At 45.3% G+C, this 18,501-nt stretch overlaps 1 protein-coding gene and 1 long non-coding RNA gene across 3 annotated transcripts in view; both read left to right on the top strand.

The window, feature by feature from the left end:
* Positions 1-17,745, top strand: LOC128124620 (uncharacterized). Its single transcript, XR_008222906.1, has 2 exons — positions 1-567; positions 4,736-17,745. It is a non-coding gene; the product is annotated as an uncharacterized LOC128124620 (long non-coding RNA).
* Sae1 (SUMO1 activating enzyme subunit 1) overlaps positions 1-18,501 on the top strand; it is a 54,715-nt gene that overhangs the window by 27,195 nt on the left and 9,019 nt on the right. The gene's annotated exons all lie outside the window — the stretch shown is intronic.

The raw sequence follows: 18,501 nt of genomic DNA, 5'->3' as shown, positions 1-18,501 counted from the left end.
CTACAGATGGAGCCAACCCAGGCAGGCTCCAACTTTGACTTCTGCACTGTCACCCAGTGCTGAAGCTGTGTGGGTTTCTGTCTCAGCCCAGAGTGGGATGCAGCCTCACTGAGCCATCTTTCAGTATATCCTTTCTGGTATTCACGGATTTGTTACCAAAATAATGATTGTCTTCTCAGTGTTGTTCTGTCCCTGACAATTTCAGTTGTTTATTTTTCATTTTTTATTTTAGTATATATATATTTTATTTTATATCTATCTATATATTTTATTTTAGTATATATATATTTTATTTTAGTATATAGTTATTGAGACAGTTTCACTATATAGCTTGTCCTAGAACTGGCTGTTTAGACTAAGCAGGCCTTGAACTCACAGAGATCCACCTGCCTCTGCCTTCTGAATACTGGGATTAAAGATGTGCACCACCATGCCAGGCTCCATTCCCAACTCCCCATTCCCCTACCCAGATAAGGTTTCTCTGTGTAACAGCCTTAGCTGTCCTGGAACTTGATTTGTAGACCACGTCGGCCTGGAACTCAGAGGTCTGCTTGCCTCTGCCTCCAGGTGAGCGCCACCACTCCCGTCCTCAATCTTTTTTTCTTTTTTCTTTTTTTTTTTTTAAGTTTATGTATATGAGTGTTTTGTTGGTGCGTTTGTGTGTGTGCTGTATGTGCCTAAGTACAGTGTCTGTGTCTGGTATCCACAGAGTACAGAAGAGGGTGCTAGACTCCCTGGAGCTATAGTTATGGGTGATTGTGAGCCATCTTGTCAGTGCTAGGAACCAAACCTAAGTCCTCTGCAAGAGCAGCAGGTGTTACATCTGCTGAGCCGTCTCTCTAACCCCATCGAGGTTCAGTTTTTAAAATACCATTTAAAAAATAATTGCTGGGACATGGTGACATTTGCCTATAATCCTAGCACTTGGGATTCAGACACAGGAGGATCGTATAACTCATCCTGGGTTACCTAGTGAGTTCACTAACAGCCTCAGCTACATGAAAAGTTGTCTCAAAATCAGGAAAAGGACAGGGTAGGGAATTTCAGGGGGTGAACTATTTTAACATCTTGAGTGTCCATTCATCTAGAAATATTTAAGTGGGTTAAGGAGGAATGAGTGTTAGGCATGTGAGAAATGCCTCCCTAAGGACTGTGGGCCCTTGTGTGGAAGAAGTACCAGCTGTACTGTGAGCAGCACCTGCTCCTGGGCTGGGGCTCTCTGCAAGCCCTGTGTCTGCACAGGAAGCGGTAGCTACTAGTTTGCAGCATTTGTGGATGTGGTGAAACCCTTTCTAACATTGCTTGTGAAGAAGCCCCAGAGTCTGACCTGGACTGTTTGTGGTTCTGGTTCTGGTGGTGAGTGATGTCACTAAACATCCCCACAGCAGCTCCCATGGCAGAAGTTGAACCACTGGAAATGTCAGTGCAAGCTCTAGCCTTACACCCGTAGTCCTAGCTCTGGGGAAGCTGAGACAGGAGAATTGTAACAAGTTCAAAGCTAGCCTCAGAAATGGGGAGACTATTTCAAAAAGGTTAAGAAAAAAGGATGTTATGTCTGAGAATGCAATTTCGAGGGGGGGCAGTTCCATCTGTCTCAACATCACAGCACTCTCCTAAGGTGCAGAGGTGGTCGTTAGTTTAATTTTCATTTATATTATTCATTTAAGGCAGGGGTTTCTTTTTGTAGCTCTGGCTGTCCTAGAACTCACTATCTTAACCAGAATGGGTTTGAACTCACAGAGATCCACCTGCCTCTGCCTGCCGAGTGCTGGGATTAATGACTTATAGTTCTTGAGACCAGGTGTTTGGAATAAAAACTGACCTGACTTTTCTGGCCTATTCTGCCATTTTTCTGAGATGAGTAATCCTTACATTCCCAGGTCCTTACAAGTCTATTCAGTACAGATTATGAAAGGGGTGGGGAGGTGTACCTCAGTATTGAGTGCTTACCTAACATACACAAGGTTTTCGTGTTCAATCCCTAGCACCAAAGAGAAAGGAAACTTTTGGTAGAGAGCAAAGAAGAAAAGTAACACAGTGTGGGCCTGTATTCTTCAAACCCACCACCTCACTACCTTTTGTGAAGCAGTTCATCCTCAGCTTCTGGAGAATTTAGAACCATATGCAGAGTGCACCCTCCTGAGCGAAATAAGGACAGTGATCTTAGAAGCTGGCTATTGGTCACCAAAGCCTGTTCCTTTTCCGTGATGCAGTACTGGCAATTATTTCATTGCCGATCTAAACAGTGAGTAGCCAGATGTGGGGCTCACCTCAAATCCCAGCTCTCAGGAAGCAGAGGCAAGAAGATTGCTATGACTTCAAGGCCAGTTGTGCCTTTCAGGAAAAAAAAAACAAAACATAAAACAAAAACCTAACAGATTGGGCAAAAAATTGATTCTAATAATAACGAGACTCTGTGACTAGCTGGAAGATCTGTATTGATTAATAGAACTGTGTATGTAATTTTTTTGTATTTATGATACTTACGTTAGATAAGCTCTTTGTTTTGTTATTACTGGTTTTTTGAGACATATTCTTAGTAAAACCACTGGTGGCATTGGACAGCAATCCCAGGTTCTTAGGAGGCTGACACAGGAAGATGGCAAATTCAAGGCCTCTGTACTGTAGCATGATCTCAAGGTCCTAGACAACTTAATGAAACCCGGTCTCAAAACAAGAAATAAGAAAGGACTAGAGGGTGCACCCCATTGGTTAGAGTGTCTGCCTCGCCTGTGCAACTGGCCCTAGGATCCATAAGCAGCATCGAAACTAACACATAGGTCAGGTGGTGGCACAGCCTTTGATCCCAGTACTCGGGAGGCAGAGGCAGGCGGATCTCTGAGTTCAAGGCCAGCCTGCTCTATAGATCGAGTTCCAGGACAGCCAGGGGTATTACACAGAGAAACCCTGTCTCAAAAAAAAGAGAAAGAAAGAAAGGAAGGAAGGAAGGAAGGAAGGAAAGAAAGAAAGAAACTAACACGCAGTTAAACAGACCATCTCAAAGCAATATACATGACCTAATAAATCATACATCAGTAGAATTGTTTGAAGTATAAAAATGTACAAAGATAAATACACAAATGAACTCATATTTCATTAGATTATTTAGAATTCAGATTTAAGAGACTGGTCAGTTAATTTCTTCCTGTCATCTCATAGCTAAGTAAACAAACTCCCCAAAAGGCAAATTGCCTCCTCTAACCCTCCTCAAGGCAGGGTTTCTCTGTATCCCTGGCTGTCCTGGAATTTGATCTGCAGGGCTGGCCTCGAACTTAGAGATCCTTCTGCCTCTACCTCATAAATGCTGGGATTAAAGGTGTGTGGTACTACCACTCAGCAGTAAATTGACTTCTTTACTCAAGATTCCAACCACAGTTAATGGCAAAGATGCTTACATAAAGCCAGTAATATACACATGAAAGCTGCTATGCTGCCCTGAAAAATGGATTGAGATTAATATACATGAGAGTCTTGTGCTTGGGGGCTGGAGACGTGGCTCGGCAGTTAGGAGCACCGACTGCTCTTAGAGAAGGCTGGGCTTTGGTTCCTAGCACCCACACAGTGACTCACAACCATCTATAGCTCCAGTTCCAGGCTATCCAACCCTCCTTCTGATCTCCATGGGCACCAAGCACACATGTAGCACATGGCTGTATGCATGCAAAATTCTCAAACACCAAATCTAAAAAATTTTTTCATTAATTAAAGGAAAAAGAGTTGTGATTATTAGTAACCGAGCAAGAATTTAAAAAGATACAGTTGTATGAATATAAGAATAAGGCATTGAGCTGAGGCCAGGGTTCAGTGGTAGAGCACCTTCACATGCATAGAGCTCCAGGTTGGACCCCTAGAACTGCCAAAAGAAAAGGAAGTCTTATATATAGTCCATCAGAGAGCAGACCAGGCCTTGTCCCCTCTGTATCTGGATGCTCCATACAGTTCTAATTGTAACACCTCTAGAAAAGCAGGGGGCTTGACAGATGGCTGGAGTTAACAGTACTTGCTTCTCTTCCAGAGGGCCCATATCTGGCAGCTCATAGCTGCCTGTAACTCCAGTTCCAGGGGGATCCAACACCCTATTCTGTCTGGCTTCCATAGGCATTGCATTCACACAGCCACATACACAAAGTAGGCAGAGTGGCTCAGCGGGTAGTATCTCTTGAGACCCGAGTTTGATCCCTAGAATCCACATAATGATGGAAAAAGACAACCAGTTTTACAGAGATACCCTCCAGCTTCTGTGCATACACATGCCCCACACAATAGTAATAAATGAAAAAGAAAAGAAAATCAGGACCATGCAGATGTAGGCATACAGTGGCTATTAGGACTTGTCATGTGTGCCAAGGAAGCAAGGTCCAGGAGGAGGGTATGTGGGATGTCTAGAGAAAGATGAGTACGCCTGTGTGTTGTGAAGAACCAGGGCCTGGGAGAAGTAGGAAGCTTGGGGTTTTATACCTAAGCTGCTTAGTATATGTGTGCAATTTGGTATTTTTGTTTGAGTTTTTCAGTTATGTGTGTCAGTATGTGCACGTGAGTGTGGGGGCCCTCAGAGGCCAGAAGAGAGTGTGGAATCCACTGGAGCTGGAGTGAACAGTATTTGAGGCCTCCCGGTGTGAGTGCTGGAATTAACCCCTCTGGAAGAACAGTACTTGTAGATTGGTCTGGTTGGCCTTGAACTCCAGGTCCTCCTCCTTCCACCACACCCAGCTAATTTGCTATTTTTATGTGATAGCTTAAATGATACTGAAGGATCTTTGGACCTATGAGTGGCCTTGTTCTTCTCCTGTTGGCTGGATGACATACCATCATCTATGCCCAGCTGATCTGGAAAGATGTGTAAGTAGTTTTTAGTTTTTCTAGATCTGAGAATGTGACCCATATGAGCTCCTGATGACTTTATGTCACCTGATAGTGCCCAGTGAGGACAGACAGGGTGCTTGGCTGTGATGCATCCCTGAGAAAGAAAGAACCTGACCTCATTTCCCCCATGTCTAGTGGAAAACGTTGGGCGCTAGATAAATGACTATTTTTGTCTGAGTGACTGGTTACTGCTTGTCTCCTCATTTGTTTCACTTTAGAACGAGAACTGTTCACATGCTGGTTTCCCTGCAGTATCCTCTTGCTGTCTGCTCCCTGGGTACTGGCAAGACTTCTTTTCTTTATGCTCCTCCGCCCTTACTTGGTGTTGAAGGTAGGGCCAGCCTTATGTGTATAAGTGTTCTACCATACTGCTCTAGCCCTTGGAAAAAAAATATTCTAGAAGCTGGAAAGATGGCTTAGCAGTTAAAAGCACTGGCTGCTCTTGCAGAGGACCTGACTTTGATTTCCAGCACCCACGTGGCAGCCCACAGCTGTCTGTTACTCCAGTTTCAGGGGATCTGATGCTCTTCTGGTCTCTGAGGGCACTAGGCATACACATGGTACAGACATACATGTAGTCAGAACACTCATACACACAAAACAATTGGGGGGGGGGCGCGGGTTTCGAGACAGGGTTTCTCTGTATAGTTTTGGTGCCTGTCCTGGATCTTCTGTCCTGGATCTTGCTCTGTAGACTAGGCTGGCCTCGAACTCACAGAGATCCGCCTGGCTCTGCCTCCCGGAGTGCTGGGATTAAAGGCGTGTGCCACTGCCGCCCGGCACAAAACAATTTTTAAAATTTTTAAAAAATTAATTTTAAGACACTGGGTTATCTTAAGATATCCCTGAGGTTGTGGTCCTCCTACCTCAGTCTCTCAGGTACCTGGGGTAACAATGCCATTAAGCCTGGCACATACCAGGCTTGATGTCCAGTGTGTTCTTGGCTGGGTGCTTACAGAGTTTCGTGCTGCTCTGCTGTGTGTGTGTGTGTGTGTGTGTGTGTGTGTGAGAGAGAGAGAGAGATATTTGGGAACTGGGTGTTTTTCCAGTTTGTCTAATACAATAGTGGTCAGACTGAATGCTTCCTGCTGCGTTTTTCCACTATCTTGAGAGCTGTCCTCCTCTCCATCTGTGAGCAGAAAGAGCCCATCTTTTTATTATTCTCCCATGGTATGTTGCAAAACATTAAGTGTGAGCTGGTTTCCTGTGGCAAAAAGTTGACTTTGATTTGTTCTTTTTGAGGTTACTGTGAGTTTATCATAACAGGAGTGCTAAAAATAGCAGCTCTAGTATGGAAACTGTTCACTTACCAACATGGACAGTAACACGCAGGCTTAGCTGAGAGCAGGAAGGAATGGACCACATCTCATGATGAGTTACGACTATCCTAGGGTCCTGCTGTCCTCACTCTCTGAGTCTGTTCTAATGAGCTGTGGAAAAATACTTAGCACATACTCCAGCCTCAGAACTGAAGGCAAAATAACCCAAGATCAAACATTTGGGGCGCATCTGGTGTTTGCACGATCTGTAGCTGAGAATCAGAGGAGGAGAAATCGATTTCCTTAGCAGTGGCTTCACACTAACACCTCGTGAGGAAAGCCCTAATGTAGGCTGCAGAAGAAACTGCTCTGTCGTGTTGGTGTTCAGTATGACCAAATTACTCTGCAGTGATCAAAAGCAGACCGTTAAGAGCATTCCAGGAACTGGGAGTGTAGGCACCTCTACAGATACATATAGACTTGAACAGGTTTTGCTAAGAGGTAAAGAGAAAGATTGTACACAGCAGCTGGAAGCCAGGGCAGGGTGTAATGACCATGGCTTCCCATTGGATAGGGTATCAGAACCAACCGGAGAATCTTCAGAAAGTGCAAATCAACTACACACACACATAAAATAACTTAAAAAGAAAAAAACCTTGAGCTGGGCAGAGTGTTATGCTTCTACTACTTTTACCAGAGAGATGGAGGCATGAAGATCACTTGCATTCTTTTCTTTTTTTTTTTTTTTTTTTTTTTTTGGTTTTTCGAGACAGGGTTTCTCTGTGTAGCTTTGCGCCTCTCCTGGAACTCACTTGGTAGCCCAGGCTGGCCTCGAACTCACAGAGATCCGCCTGGCTCTGCCTCCCGAGTGCTGGGATTAAAGGCATGCGCCACCACCGCCCGGCCCATTCTTTTCTTTTTTAAAGTCAGGCATTGCCATAAGAGCAAATCTAGCCTAGGCTGTAGCACAAGAACTTGTCTCAAAAAAAAAAAAAAAAAGAGAAAGAAAGAAAACAGAGAGGGAAGACTGGATTGATTAGCAGTTAACTTTCTGTAACTCTAGCTTCAGGTGATTCAACACTTCTGGTCTCTGAGGGCACCCGCACTCACAAGCACATACAGCCGCTGCGGCACACGCACACACAGATAAACAGATACATAATTAAAATTTAAAAACCTCTAAAATAATCGGAGTAAGAACCCTAAAAACCCAAGTCAGCACATAGAAAGGTGCCAGTGCTGAACACAGAACGTCATGCTAGGTCCCTAGAAAGGTGTTTGTTTCCGTGGGTTCTCTGTCCACCCCGTCCCTGTCCCATGACCCTGACTGTACTAGATAAGCAGGTGGTCACTGTGCTGATCTCCAGCCCCAAAGCCTTGTTCAACAGTGCATTGCTCGCTCTCCTGAGCAGAAGATGGGGATCTTAAGATGAGATTCCTGCTTACATTCATCTCTGGAAAAGAGAGTTGTGTTTCTTTTCTAAAATAACAGAGCAAAGCTTATGTGATGTGTTGAGAGTGGGGATTGTCCAGTAAGGCACTTTCTCTATAGAAGATTTCTATTTCGGCCGGGCGGTGGTGGCGCACGCCTTTAATCCCAGCACTCGGGAGGCAGAGGCAGGCTGGTCTCTGTGAGTTCGAGGCCAGCCTGGGCTACCAAGTGAGTTCCAGGAAAGGTGCAAAGCTACACAGAGAAACCATGTCTCAAAAAAACCAAACCGAACAGAAAATTTCTGTTTCTACCAAATACTGGTGTGGGGAGACTACAGGGAGCGCACACGTGCCTGTAAACACCAGCGGGTGGTGACTGCAGAAAGACTCAACTCGTCAAAATCCGAATGGGGCCTAGGGGTACACAGAGTAGGAGCTGGGCAGTGTAGAGGAGAGTGCAAAGGTGGGGAGCGCGAGTCACCTCCTTCCTCTCCTGAGTATGGGCAAGAGAAACCCAAGCAGCTGGACGTGATGGCTCACAGGCTAAAATGGCTTGCTACCCTTGCACAGGACCAGAGTTCAGTTTGAAGTGCCCATATGTCTCACAACCATCTGTATGTAATTCCAGCTTCAGAGGATCTTATACCCTCTTGGTGCACTCACATGTACATATGTACGTGTAAAATTATTTTCATGAAAAAAAATTTTTTAAAGATATATTGCTGTAAGCTGGGCAGGGTGGCGCATATCTTTAATCCCAGCACTCGGGAGGCAGAAGCAGGCAGATCTCTGTGAGTCAAGGCCAGCCTGGTCTACAGAGCAAGTTCCTGGGCAGTCAGGACTACACAGAGAAACCCTGTCTGGGAAAAAACAATAACAACAAAAAGATGTATTGCTGTTATTTTAGGTATGTGAGTGCTTTGCCTTCATGTATGTATGTGCATTATGAATGATTTACATAGTGAGTTCCAGGACAGCCAGGGCTGTTACACAGAGAAATCCTATCCAAAAAACATTGAGCCTTCTCTCCAGCCCCAAATGACAGAAAATTTTTTTGAATCTTAAGGGGGAGAAAAAATACATGCATACTCAATCTGTTGAAAGCCAGTATACTCTGGGTTGTGCTTGAGTTCTGTTCTAACCCATTTACTACATTCTCTTCCTTTTCTCTTTGGAGGCAGAGTATCTCTATATACCCATTGCTATCCTAGAATTTGTTATGTAGACCAGGCTAGCCAGGAATACATAGTAAGACCTTGTCTCAGAAAATTGGCATTGGCAACCCCTTCACACAGCTGGTGAGCAGCAACATGAACTACATGGACAAAGCTGGAGTTTATCCTAGGTGAATCTCCTTCTCACACTTATTCCCAGAGAGCTGGCTGGCCACCTCCTTGTCACTACATTGGCCCATCTAGGTATCCAGACATTTCTGTGATCCCCATTTTATCCCACAAAGAGTCCCCACTACCTAGTTCTAGACTCTCTACCACTAAGCCATGTCCCTAGCTCTATAATTCACCTTTTCTTCAGAAAACAGTTCTGACTATAGGTACATACTCGCATCCCACAATCGGCTGGCCATCTTCTCCTGGAACTCTGCACCTCTGGCCTACTTAAACATCTTTTCTCCCCAGGAGGCATCTGCAAGCCCATGCTGTAATTGTTCATGTTCTTGTCCTTAGCACTTCATACTTGTCCTCGCTACTCAGCTTCCCATTTCCCTTTCCTTGTGTTTGAGTTAGGTTTCCTTCCTCTGATCCGATAGCACCTTCTAGACAAGAGCTGGCTAAATGAAGCTTCCTCCCCTCTTGCTTGTCTAGCACTGGTCTGATACAGTGCTGCTTGCTAAATGGGGACTGGTTGAGGTCTCTTGGCACCTGTCCCAAATTTGGAGATTCTGACCAATTCTTACTCTGTTGCTGCATTAGTTTATTCTAGGCCCTTGTGAAGCAGTCTAGAAGAGGTAATTTGCATAGTAGACTCTTGGCCATTTTCCCACTGTGCCACAGCCAGGAAATGTATCTAAACCTCGAAGTGCAGGACTGCCCTTTTGGAGGATTGCTACCGCTATTGGCCTGACTGCCTACACTCAGGCACCATCAAACAGCTAGGAACTTGTGGCTGTGCTGGGCACTGACCTATGGGGAAGATAAGGTCTTTCTAAGGCAGCTGCTTGTTCTTGGTTTCTAAACTTAGCCAACCAAGTCTGGGGCTTACACCTACTTTCTTCCCATAGAAAGTACTTGAAGTTGGTGCTGGGGAGACCTCAGCAATTGAGAGCACCAGCTGCTCTTCTGAAAACCTGAGTTTGATTCCCAGCACCCACTTGGTGGCTTACAAACTCCTGTAATTCCAGTTGCGGGGGATCTGACACCTTCTGAGCTCAGTGAGTACCAGGCACGTATATACATTGTGCACATGTATACATACATTATTCACATATACATGCAGGCAAAACACTCATATGTATTAAACTATTAGAGTTAGGTTTTTAAAAAGAAAAAAGTACTTAAGTCTGTTTGGATTTGAAAGATGTTTGGGTCTGCACTTTGCTGGGTACTAGTTTGTGTTTCCTGCCGTTGAGCAGCTCTTCGTTTTCATGGACCCTGCTTTCTCCTTTCACAGTGAGAAGGACCGTGGTAATCTGTCACTCCCAGTTTTCATGTTAGAAATCATCCTATTCTCTTTGGTTTCTAAAAAACAATATTTTAGTAACGTTGTGTTTTAATTCCTGAAAGGAAACTGCTGCTTGTTTTCTTTAGTTTTACGTCATGTTACTTAGATCCCCACCTGATGAGGGATGGATCCTCTTTAGAAGGCCATAGGCAGGCAGCACTATCTGAGCATGGTGCTCCCCAGTGGGGGTTTGGTGCCCAGCAGTGACAAGAACTCCCGAGGAGCAGCTAGCCACGGGAGACACCTGTGATAATGGGTGACAACTGACTGCTGTTGATTTGCTGTTGTCGTGACCACAGATGTTTAAAAATAATTTGTAGGCAAAAGCAGTGGTGATGTTTGTGTCTGTGCAGCACTTTGTTCTCAGTGGCAGACTTCAGAGACCACAGTCATTGAGAAAAGAGGAAGGCATTACCATCCAGGGAAGAGGAGGGGTGCCTCTCCAGCAGCCTCAGGTGAGACGGCTAGTGCTTAGTGCAGGAAAACAGGTCCAGAGCCACAGGCCCCAAGGCTGGGCAGTTCCTGAAGGCTGAGTCGTGGTGTGTCCTAGTAGTTCCTGGCGGCATGCTTCACCAGTGACGGTTATCTTCATGCCCACACAAGGGCGGCTCCTACTCCATTCTCACACAGGGAAGTCTGAGTCTGAATGGCTGGGTGCTGTCAGAGTTAAACTGAGCAAAGCTTGTGTCCCCAGTACCTGTTTAAGCATCACCTCAAAAGTACCGGGAGACTGTGCAGTGACCCTGATTGTGAGGCGCTGAATGCTGCCAATGGAAGAGACCATTCTTTTATCTGAACTTCGGGAACTCTGGGACCTTGTCTTACACCGCTTTCAAAGATGGGGAAACTGAGGCCTACCACAGTCAGATACATAATGAGCCACATTGTCAGCCACTCGCCTTGTTTTTTCTTTGCAGGTCGTGTCCCTGCCCCCACTTCCCAGCATCTGCCTGTGAGCTGTTGACAAGCCCCAGGCCCAGCTGCAGTGTTGTTAGAGCCTCACATCTTTTCTCTGACTGTCAGATCGTAGTCACGGGAATGTCCTGTGCCATCTTCCCTCTCAAGTGTGCTTGGCAGAGAGCAGCAGATGCCCAGATTCAAGGCCACGTGCCACTCAAGTGCTGGGCTGGAGAAAAGACTCTCTTTGCCTGCTACTTGTGACCAGGCAAACTGGGCTGAGTGCAGAGGCCTGTCATCGTAGTTGTGTGACTGTTGTGCACTGGCCAAGCTGGACACAGCCCGTGGGCTCACACTGTTCGCCTTTGTGTTTGCCTCTGTTTTGTTTGGTTTTGTTTTCCTTCATTAATTATGATCTTTTTATGCTAGTTAGAATGTCCCCATTAAAGGTAAGAGTCACTCAGGAATCATTTATAGACAGAAAAATCGTCTCTGGCAGAGACTGGAATTTGAATGGGAGTGTCATAGATTTTAATCCAATTGTTGATAGAAATGTAACTAAAATTTTAGCTTGAAGATTTTAGTAGCTGCAGGATACTCTGTTCTGTTCATAGTTAGCATCCTATTACTGAGATTAGTCCCAGGTTTACTGTGGTATAAATAACGTGGTGGTGAACATTTGTGCATAATCAGTCAAGTGCTATGACATGACCTTGTGTGGAGAATCTTTTTGAAAGTCTTGTACCCCTGACTAGCCGAGGCCTCTAGCTCGTGGTGCTCCTAGAGCTTCTATTGTAGGTTCTTATTAGCATGTTTTGTGTGATTCACTGAGTGCTCATGCCTCTGCTGAGCATTAGATGAGATACAGGTCCTCTGCCTTTTGCTTGAGTAATCTCAGTGTAATTTGATAGGCAAAAAAGGGCATCTTATTTTGAGTCATTTCTGAGAATTGGTCTTCTCCTTAACCCATCAACAGCTTTCATGTGGCTGTCTGGAGTTTTTCAAAAGCAAGTGAGAGACTGACAGTGAGAGACAGTGTCTTTCTCTCTTGAGCTGATTCATCATAAGGGCATTGATGAAGTTTTATTGGAGGGATGAAAGGGTGAAGAGCTAGCTTTCTGTCGTTATAACAAATAACTTGAGGCAGAAAACTGTTTAGAGAAAAAGATCCTAGTATGGTGGTACTGGGGAGGTATAGGCAGGAGGATAACTGCAAGTTCTGGGCCAGTGTGGCCTGCCTAGTTAGTTTGTGACCATCAGGGCTGCATAATGTGATCCTCTCAAAAAAAAAGTTTGTGTGGGAGGGTCCAGTCTCTTGGAACTGACTGAGGATACCACCATGGATGTACATAGCTGAGCAAAACCTTTCACGGTTGTCATAGTCAGGAAGCAAAGGAGGAGGAGATTTGGATTCCATAATCCCTATCAGGTATACCTTCAACAGCCTACTGGCCTCCCGGTCATCCAAGCCAGGAACCAAGGCTTTATCATGTGAACACTTAGGAAAGCTGTGGGCAGGACTTGGAGTTCACACAGGGCATCTGAGTGTCTTCAGGAAGACCACTGTGGCTCTGGCATCCAGCAGGGGCTAGTAAGTATGTCATTTGTTGTAGCAGGAATCTTAAAGAGTCTTTATTAATAAAACAAACCCAGAGCCAAGTATTGGGGTGAACACTGGAAGATCAGAGAGACAGAACAAGCCACAGCTAACTGGTCAACTTCTCGGCTGATCTTGTTTCCTCCGACTGGAAGCCTCTGTGTCCTCATATCCGAATGGCTCTCAGCTGAACTGTGCTGCTCAAAACCTAAAAGCTTAACCAGCCAAATGCTTCTAGTTTCTGGTCCTCACGCTGTATATGCCTGCTTTCTACCACCACTCCCTGGGATTAAAGGCTCGCTTTCTGGGGTTAAAGGCGTGAGTCACCATGCTTGGCTGTATCCTTGAACAGATGGATTTCTGCCTCTGGAATGCTAGGATTAAAGGCATGTGCTACCACTGCCTATCCTGAGTATCTAGTGGCTTTTCTGTTCTCTGACCCCAGATAAGTTTATTGGGGTACACAATATTTTGGGGAACACAATACCACCACATTTCCTCTCTTTTTGTCTAAAATTAAAAAAGCTTATAACTAATACAAGAAAAATTATATCCAATAAGTATATACAATATACATAGTCAAGATTACATTAATGATGTCTAGTCCATTAACATTTGACAGATTCAGACCAAAAAAAAAACTCCATTAATATATAACAATGTTCAGTCCAGTAACATTTGATAAACTCAGACAAAAAATTTCATTACTTATCTATCCTATGTAAAACAAGTAGTTCCTTTTTAAAAGAAGATTTAATTTCTACCTTTTGTCATTTTTATATCTCCCCCTTTTTCTTTTTAGAGTAGATTAAATTATCTACCCATTTATCTTATTATTTCTTTATCTTTTTTCTCAGAGTAGACTCAGTGATCTACCTCAATTTGTTGATTGTAGGGACCCCATCTGAGGCCTGGGGTAGAGACCTGGGCTCAGAGAGTGTTAATGAAATAAGTATACATATGCATGGACTGATGCTACTGAGACTGGACTTGAGGTCAATAGGAAAACACTGGGCACTGATCTGAGTAGCTGAAGAGAGGCCACCAGCTCATAGTAGCCTCCAGGGACCCCTGTCCTCTGCCACAAGCTGTGTCCTACTACCTCTGAGCTTCAGGTACAACATTGGCCTCCAAGAGATGTGTTTTGGGGTTATTTGAGGCAGGGTCTCCTGTAGTCCAGGCTGGCATTAACTATTATGTAGTAAAAGATGACCTTGGACTTGTAATGGTCCTGCCTTCACCTCCTAAATGATGGGGTTATAGACCTATGCCACTCAAAGGGCTGCTTGTTTCTTTGTTTTGAAGTTCTGCCTCTATCTGCAGAGTTGTGGGATTGCAGGCATGTACAGTGTCCTTGGAGGCTAGGAGAGGATGTCATATTCCCCTGGAACTGGAGGTGGTGAGTCTGGATCCTCTGGAAGAGCATCAGCACCCTTAACCACTTGAGCCATCTCTCCAGTCCCTTGGGTTGGTTTTTTGTTGGTTTGTTTCAAGACAAGGTTTCCCTGTGTAGTCCTGGCTGTCCTGGAACTTGCTCTGTAGACCAGGCTGGCCTCCACCTCCTGAGTGCTGGGATTAAAGGTGTGCCTGCGCTACTACCATCCAGCTAACACCATCTTAAAGAAAAAAGAAAGAGAAACTGAGGTGAAAAGAGTGAAACAGAAAAAAGAAAGGGAGGGGGCTCAATCTACACAGTTAAATGAGTAACCGGAGCCAGTGCTGGCTGCCCTAGGGGGCGTGTGGGTTAGGATACCACGCTGTCGGGGAGGGAGCGACAGAACTGGCAGGCATCTTTTTGGTGTGTTCACACTGAACCACACACTATCCTTGGGGCTTAAATACCTTGACTGAGTGTTCTTGAGTGTCCAGTTTTCCAAAAGAGACTTTAGCCATGTGGCTGTTCATTGGTATTCTGTGCTACCTTCTAACTTGCCAGCTCTCTGGGCCTGAGATGACCTTGGCACAGAGAAGATGCAGCCTAGCAGAAGGAACTAAGCATGTGTGGCTCTGCCAGTCAGGGAGACTGGCTGCTGAGAAAAGCATTCCCTGGCACCCCTAGACTTTCAGAGCTTCTGGAGTTGGCCATGCTAGTCCCTGTGTGGTTTTTGTTGGTCACCCTTTTGAGAATCCTCTGGGGAGGGGAGCATTCTGTTTGTTCTTCCTGCCCAGCACTGGCCTGAGCACCACTCAGTACACATGGACTGAATGGGTGATTTTTCAGTGTCAGGCCTGTAGTCTTCCCTTAGATAGCTAGCTATCGGAGGAGACCCAGTGTGGTAGTATATAGGCCTGCATTCCTAGTTACTTGGAAGACGAATTAGGACCAGAGGTCTAGGCCAGCCTGGGCTGCATGGTAAAATCTTATTGGAAAACAAAGAATATCAGTTAGCCTGTTGGAAATGTGTGCTTGCTTCCCAACTCTAGTTTCAGCACTGAGAAGGCTGAGGCAGGGGAATCACTGGTAAATGAGTTTAAGACTAGCCTGGGTATCATAATGACACTCTGTATCTAAAAAACAAATGAAGGAAGCTTTCCTAAGTGAGCCAGTTAGGGATGGATGAGTTTCTTACCTCAGAGAGCACTAGGAAGATGAGGCCACGTTGTCTGCCCAGAAAAGGGGATTTTGATACAAGTTCAAGCTCCCTGCCTTCAGTTGAGCCAGTTTTGAAGCTTGTGTTGGGGCTAGTTTGTAACACCCAATTGTCTTCTATTAAATAAATACTTGTGTGTGTACGCTGCTTAGTTTTGGTGATTACATTAAATACAGTATTTGACTGACTGGTTGTTGCTTCTGTGCTGGGGATGGAACCCAGGGCCTGGCCCCTGCTGGATAAATACATTATTGCTGGGCACATCCCTAGCCCCTGTCATAATAACATTTATTTTTGGCTTTTGAGACAGCATCTCACTGTGTAACCCAGGCTAAACTTGAATGTGAACTTACCAGTGTTCTTCTGTGTGACCACAACTGCTGGTAGCACTGAACTGATGTTCTGAATTCAGATGAAGTTTGTGTATATTTAGATATTTTTGTAGAAATTGTATTATGTTCACATACACACAGATTCTCTGTAATAACATGAAAAAAAATTGTTTGGTTTTGTTTTTCTAGATAGGGTTTCTCTGTGTAGCCCTGACTGTCCTGGAACACACTATGTAGGCCTGGCTGGCCTCGAACTCAGAGATTTCCACCTCTGCCTCCCTGAGTGGTGGGATTAAAGGCATATGCCACCACTGCCTGGCAGAAACTTATCTGCAAAGTTTGTCTTTTTCATCACATGGACTAGTCCTAAACTTAAGCGGAGACATCGGTTTATCTTCATCAGTAGATGTCATCATCCTTCTATACTTGGGCAACCTGAGTAAACTAGCTCAGATGAAGTTAATCAAGTTTAGAACTCATTTTGTAGTGTTTTTATGTTATCGGATGAGTCATCTTTTGGCAAAGCAGTTCTCCACCCATCCCAGTGTTTGATCTGAACGAATTATAGCCCAAACTGGTGAGGAGGTGTGCTTCAGAAATGCAGAGTCAACAGCCGTGCTCGTGTGTGGCTGACTGTTTAAGAGCTTCAGAAAGCAGAACAAAGAGCAGAATGTAATAAGAACTTGTCAGGGGCTGGGGTCAGTCCTTTCTGGAACATGAGTTTCTTCCCGCCCCCTTCACCTCTGCTAATGAGTGCTGACATTCGAAAAAGAGGAAAAAAGACAGCTTCTGTTTGCTTTACTGCAAATAAGTGGCCCTGCTGTTGGCCGCCTTCCCAGTGGCCCTGAGAGTACCTCAGATGTGGTCAGTGAGGTATGTGCACGGTGCCAGCCTGCCGGCCTCATCCAGGCAGACTGCACCCGGAATGGCCAGGCCGCTGCCTTCTGCCTTTGCTCTTCCTCTTGGTGCCACCTGGTTTCTTTCTGAGGCAAAGCTGATGTTACTCTCTGAAGACAGATGGACAAGGGGTTCTGCTCCCTCTGCTCATCCTCTGCTCTAGTAACTTGCAGTGGATGTTACCTTTTTGAGCATTCAAGACCATCTGGGAAATGCGTCTTGCAAAAATGTAGTCCAGTGCGGCAAAGGACCAGACCACATGGCACCTTTAGTGCCAAATTCCTGCATGGTTCCGCCACTTTTGGATTCCAGAAGCAGGCCTACGTTTACACTCCTGTTCCTTTTCCCTTAGCAGTTAACTGAGTCATCTCTCACTGGATGTTTCTTCCTCTCACCATCCTCTCGGATTACTCTTGTGAAGATAGTGATATGTGTAGGCTGTTGAGCATGGCTCCTTACACACAGCAGGGTCTATCACTGTTTGGACTTTGTTCAACACTGTGGGGGTTGTGCCCTGTCTTCTCAGGAGTCACTGACAATGTGCAAGAGCCACCCAGAAAAATTGCTGTGGCTAGACTGTCTGGTGTCTGAGTTTCTCTGTTTTCGTGGGACATTGGGGAAGAGGCTTTCTGCATAACAGAGTGCAGCTGCCACTCCAGCCAGTCCCCAGATGCCAAATCAAGTGTCTTCATTGCATGCACATTTGGTGTGTGGGTAGAAGCCGAGCTCATGTGGCAGTGCATGGTGGCTGGCCTCTAGCTTGTCAAGTGCTCAGACAGCACTAAGGGGTTCAGTGATGCCCTTGGAGAGGCTGACATACCAGACCACACACAATACCCCGAATGAGCAATAATTCCAACACAGAAGAGGTGCCAGAGAAATGGAGACCCTTCAGTAGAGACTCCCCAGAAATCATAGTCTTTTCTTCTACCTGCTCAGACTTTGGTGGAGGCCCATTGCCCCTGTGAATTTTCTGTTAATGAATGTTGCCTCAATCATAAGCTTTCCAGATGCAGAAATCAAGACCTACTCACTAGTTTACTTTCATACCTAGGTGCCTGGCACCAAGTAAGTGCCTCTGGGGCTGGTCAAATAAAAGAATTTGTGCTACTTGGAAACTGAGACTCAGTCTTGGGTGCTCATTTGCCAAGCTGTTTGTCAGTCTTAGAGTAATAGGATGTGCTTTAAAAAAGAAAATCGCCGGGCGGTGGTGGCGCACGCCTTTAATCCCAGCACTCGGGAGGCAGAGCCAGGCGGATCTCTGTGAGTTCGAGGCCAGCCTGGACTACCAAGTGAGTTCCAGGAAAGGCGCAAAGCTACACAGAGAAACCCTGTCTCGAAAAACCAAAAAAAAAAAAAAAATCAAAAAACCTGGGGCGCACGCCTTTAATCCCAGCACTCAGGAGGCAGAGCTAGGCGGGTCTCTGTGAGTTCCAGGCAAGCCTGGTCTACAAAGCAAGATCCAGGACAGGTTCAAACCCTGTCTCAAAACAAACAAACAAACAAACAAAAAAACCTGGAGCTAGAGAGATGCCTCAGGGGTTAAGAGTACTTGCTACTCTTCCAGAGGATCGGAGTTAGTTTCCCAGCACCCATTTCAGGCGACTGAGCCATCTGTAACTCCAGGGGATCAGACACCTCTAGCTTCCACAGGAACCTGCAGTCATGTGTACATGCCCACATGTACATACGCACACTTATACATAATTTAAAATCTTAATTTAAAAAAGAAAAAGAAATAGTTCTTTACTTGGGTCAAGTTCAAAATGCTTGTATTTTTAAGAGCCTGGAACAACTTGAGATGGCTCAGCTTTCCAGTCTCCTTTATCTTCAGGAAGAGCCTCTGCCCTGTGGGGCTAAGACTTAAATGAGTGTATCTAGCTAACAGTAAAGTGCCTGTCCAGGTAAGTGCTGTGCAGAGCACCGGGGCTTAGGCTACGAAGCTGATGGACGTG

The sequence above is a fragment of the Peromyscus californicus genome, unplaced genomic scaffold (assembly GCF_007827085.1).
Source record: "Peromyscus californicus insignis strain IS unplaced genomic scaffold, ASM782708v3 Scaffold_4__1_contigs__length_199733344, whole genome shotgun sequence".
Taxonomy (NCBI): Eukaryota; Metazoa; Chordata; class Mammalia; order Rodentia; family Cricetidae; genus Peromyscus; species Peromyscus californicus.
Note: the sequence above shows the minus strand (reverse complement) of the source record. Positions and strands in the feature narration are given on the sequence as shown.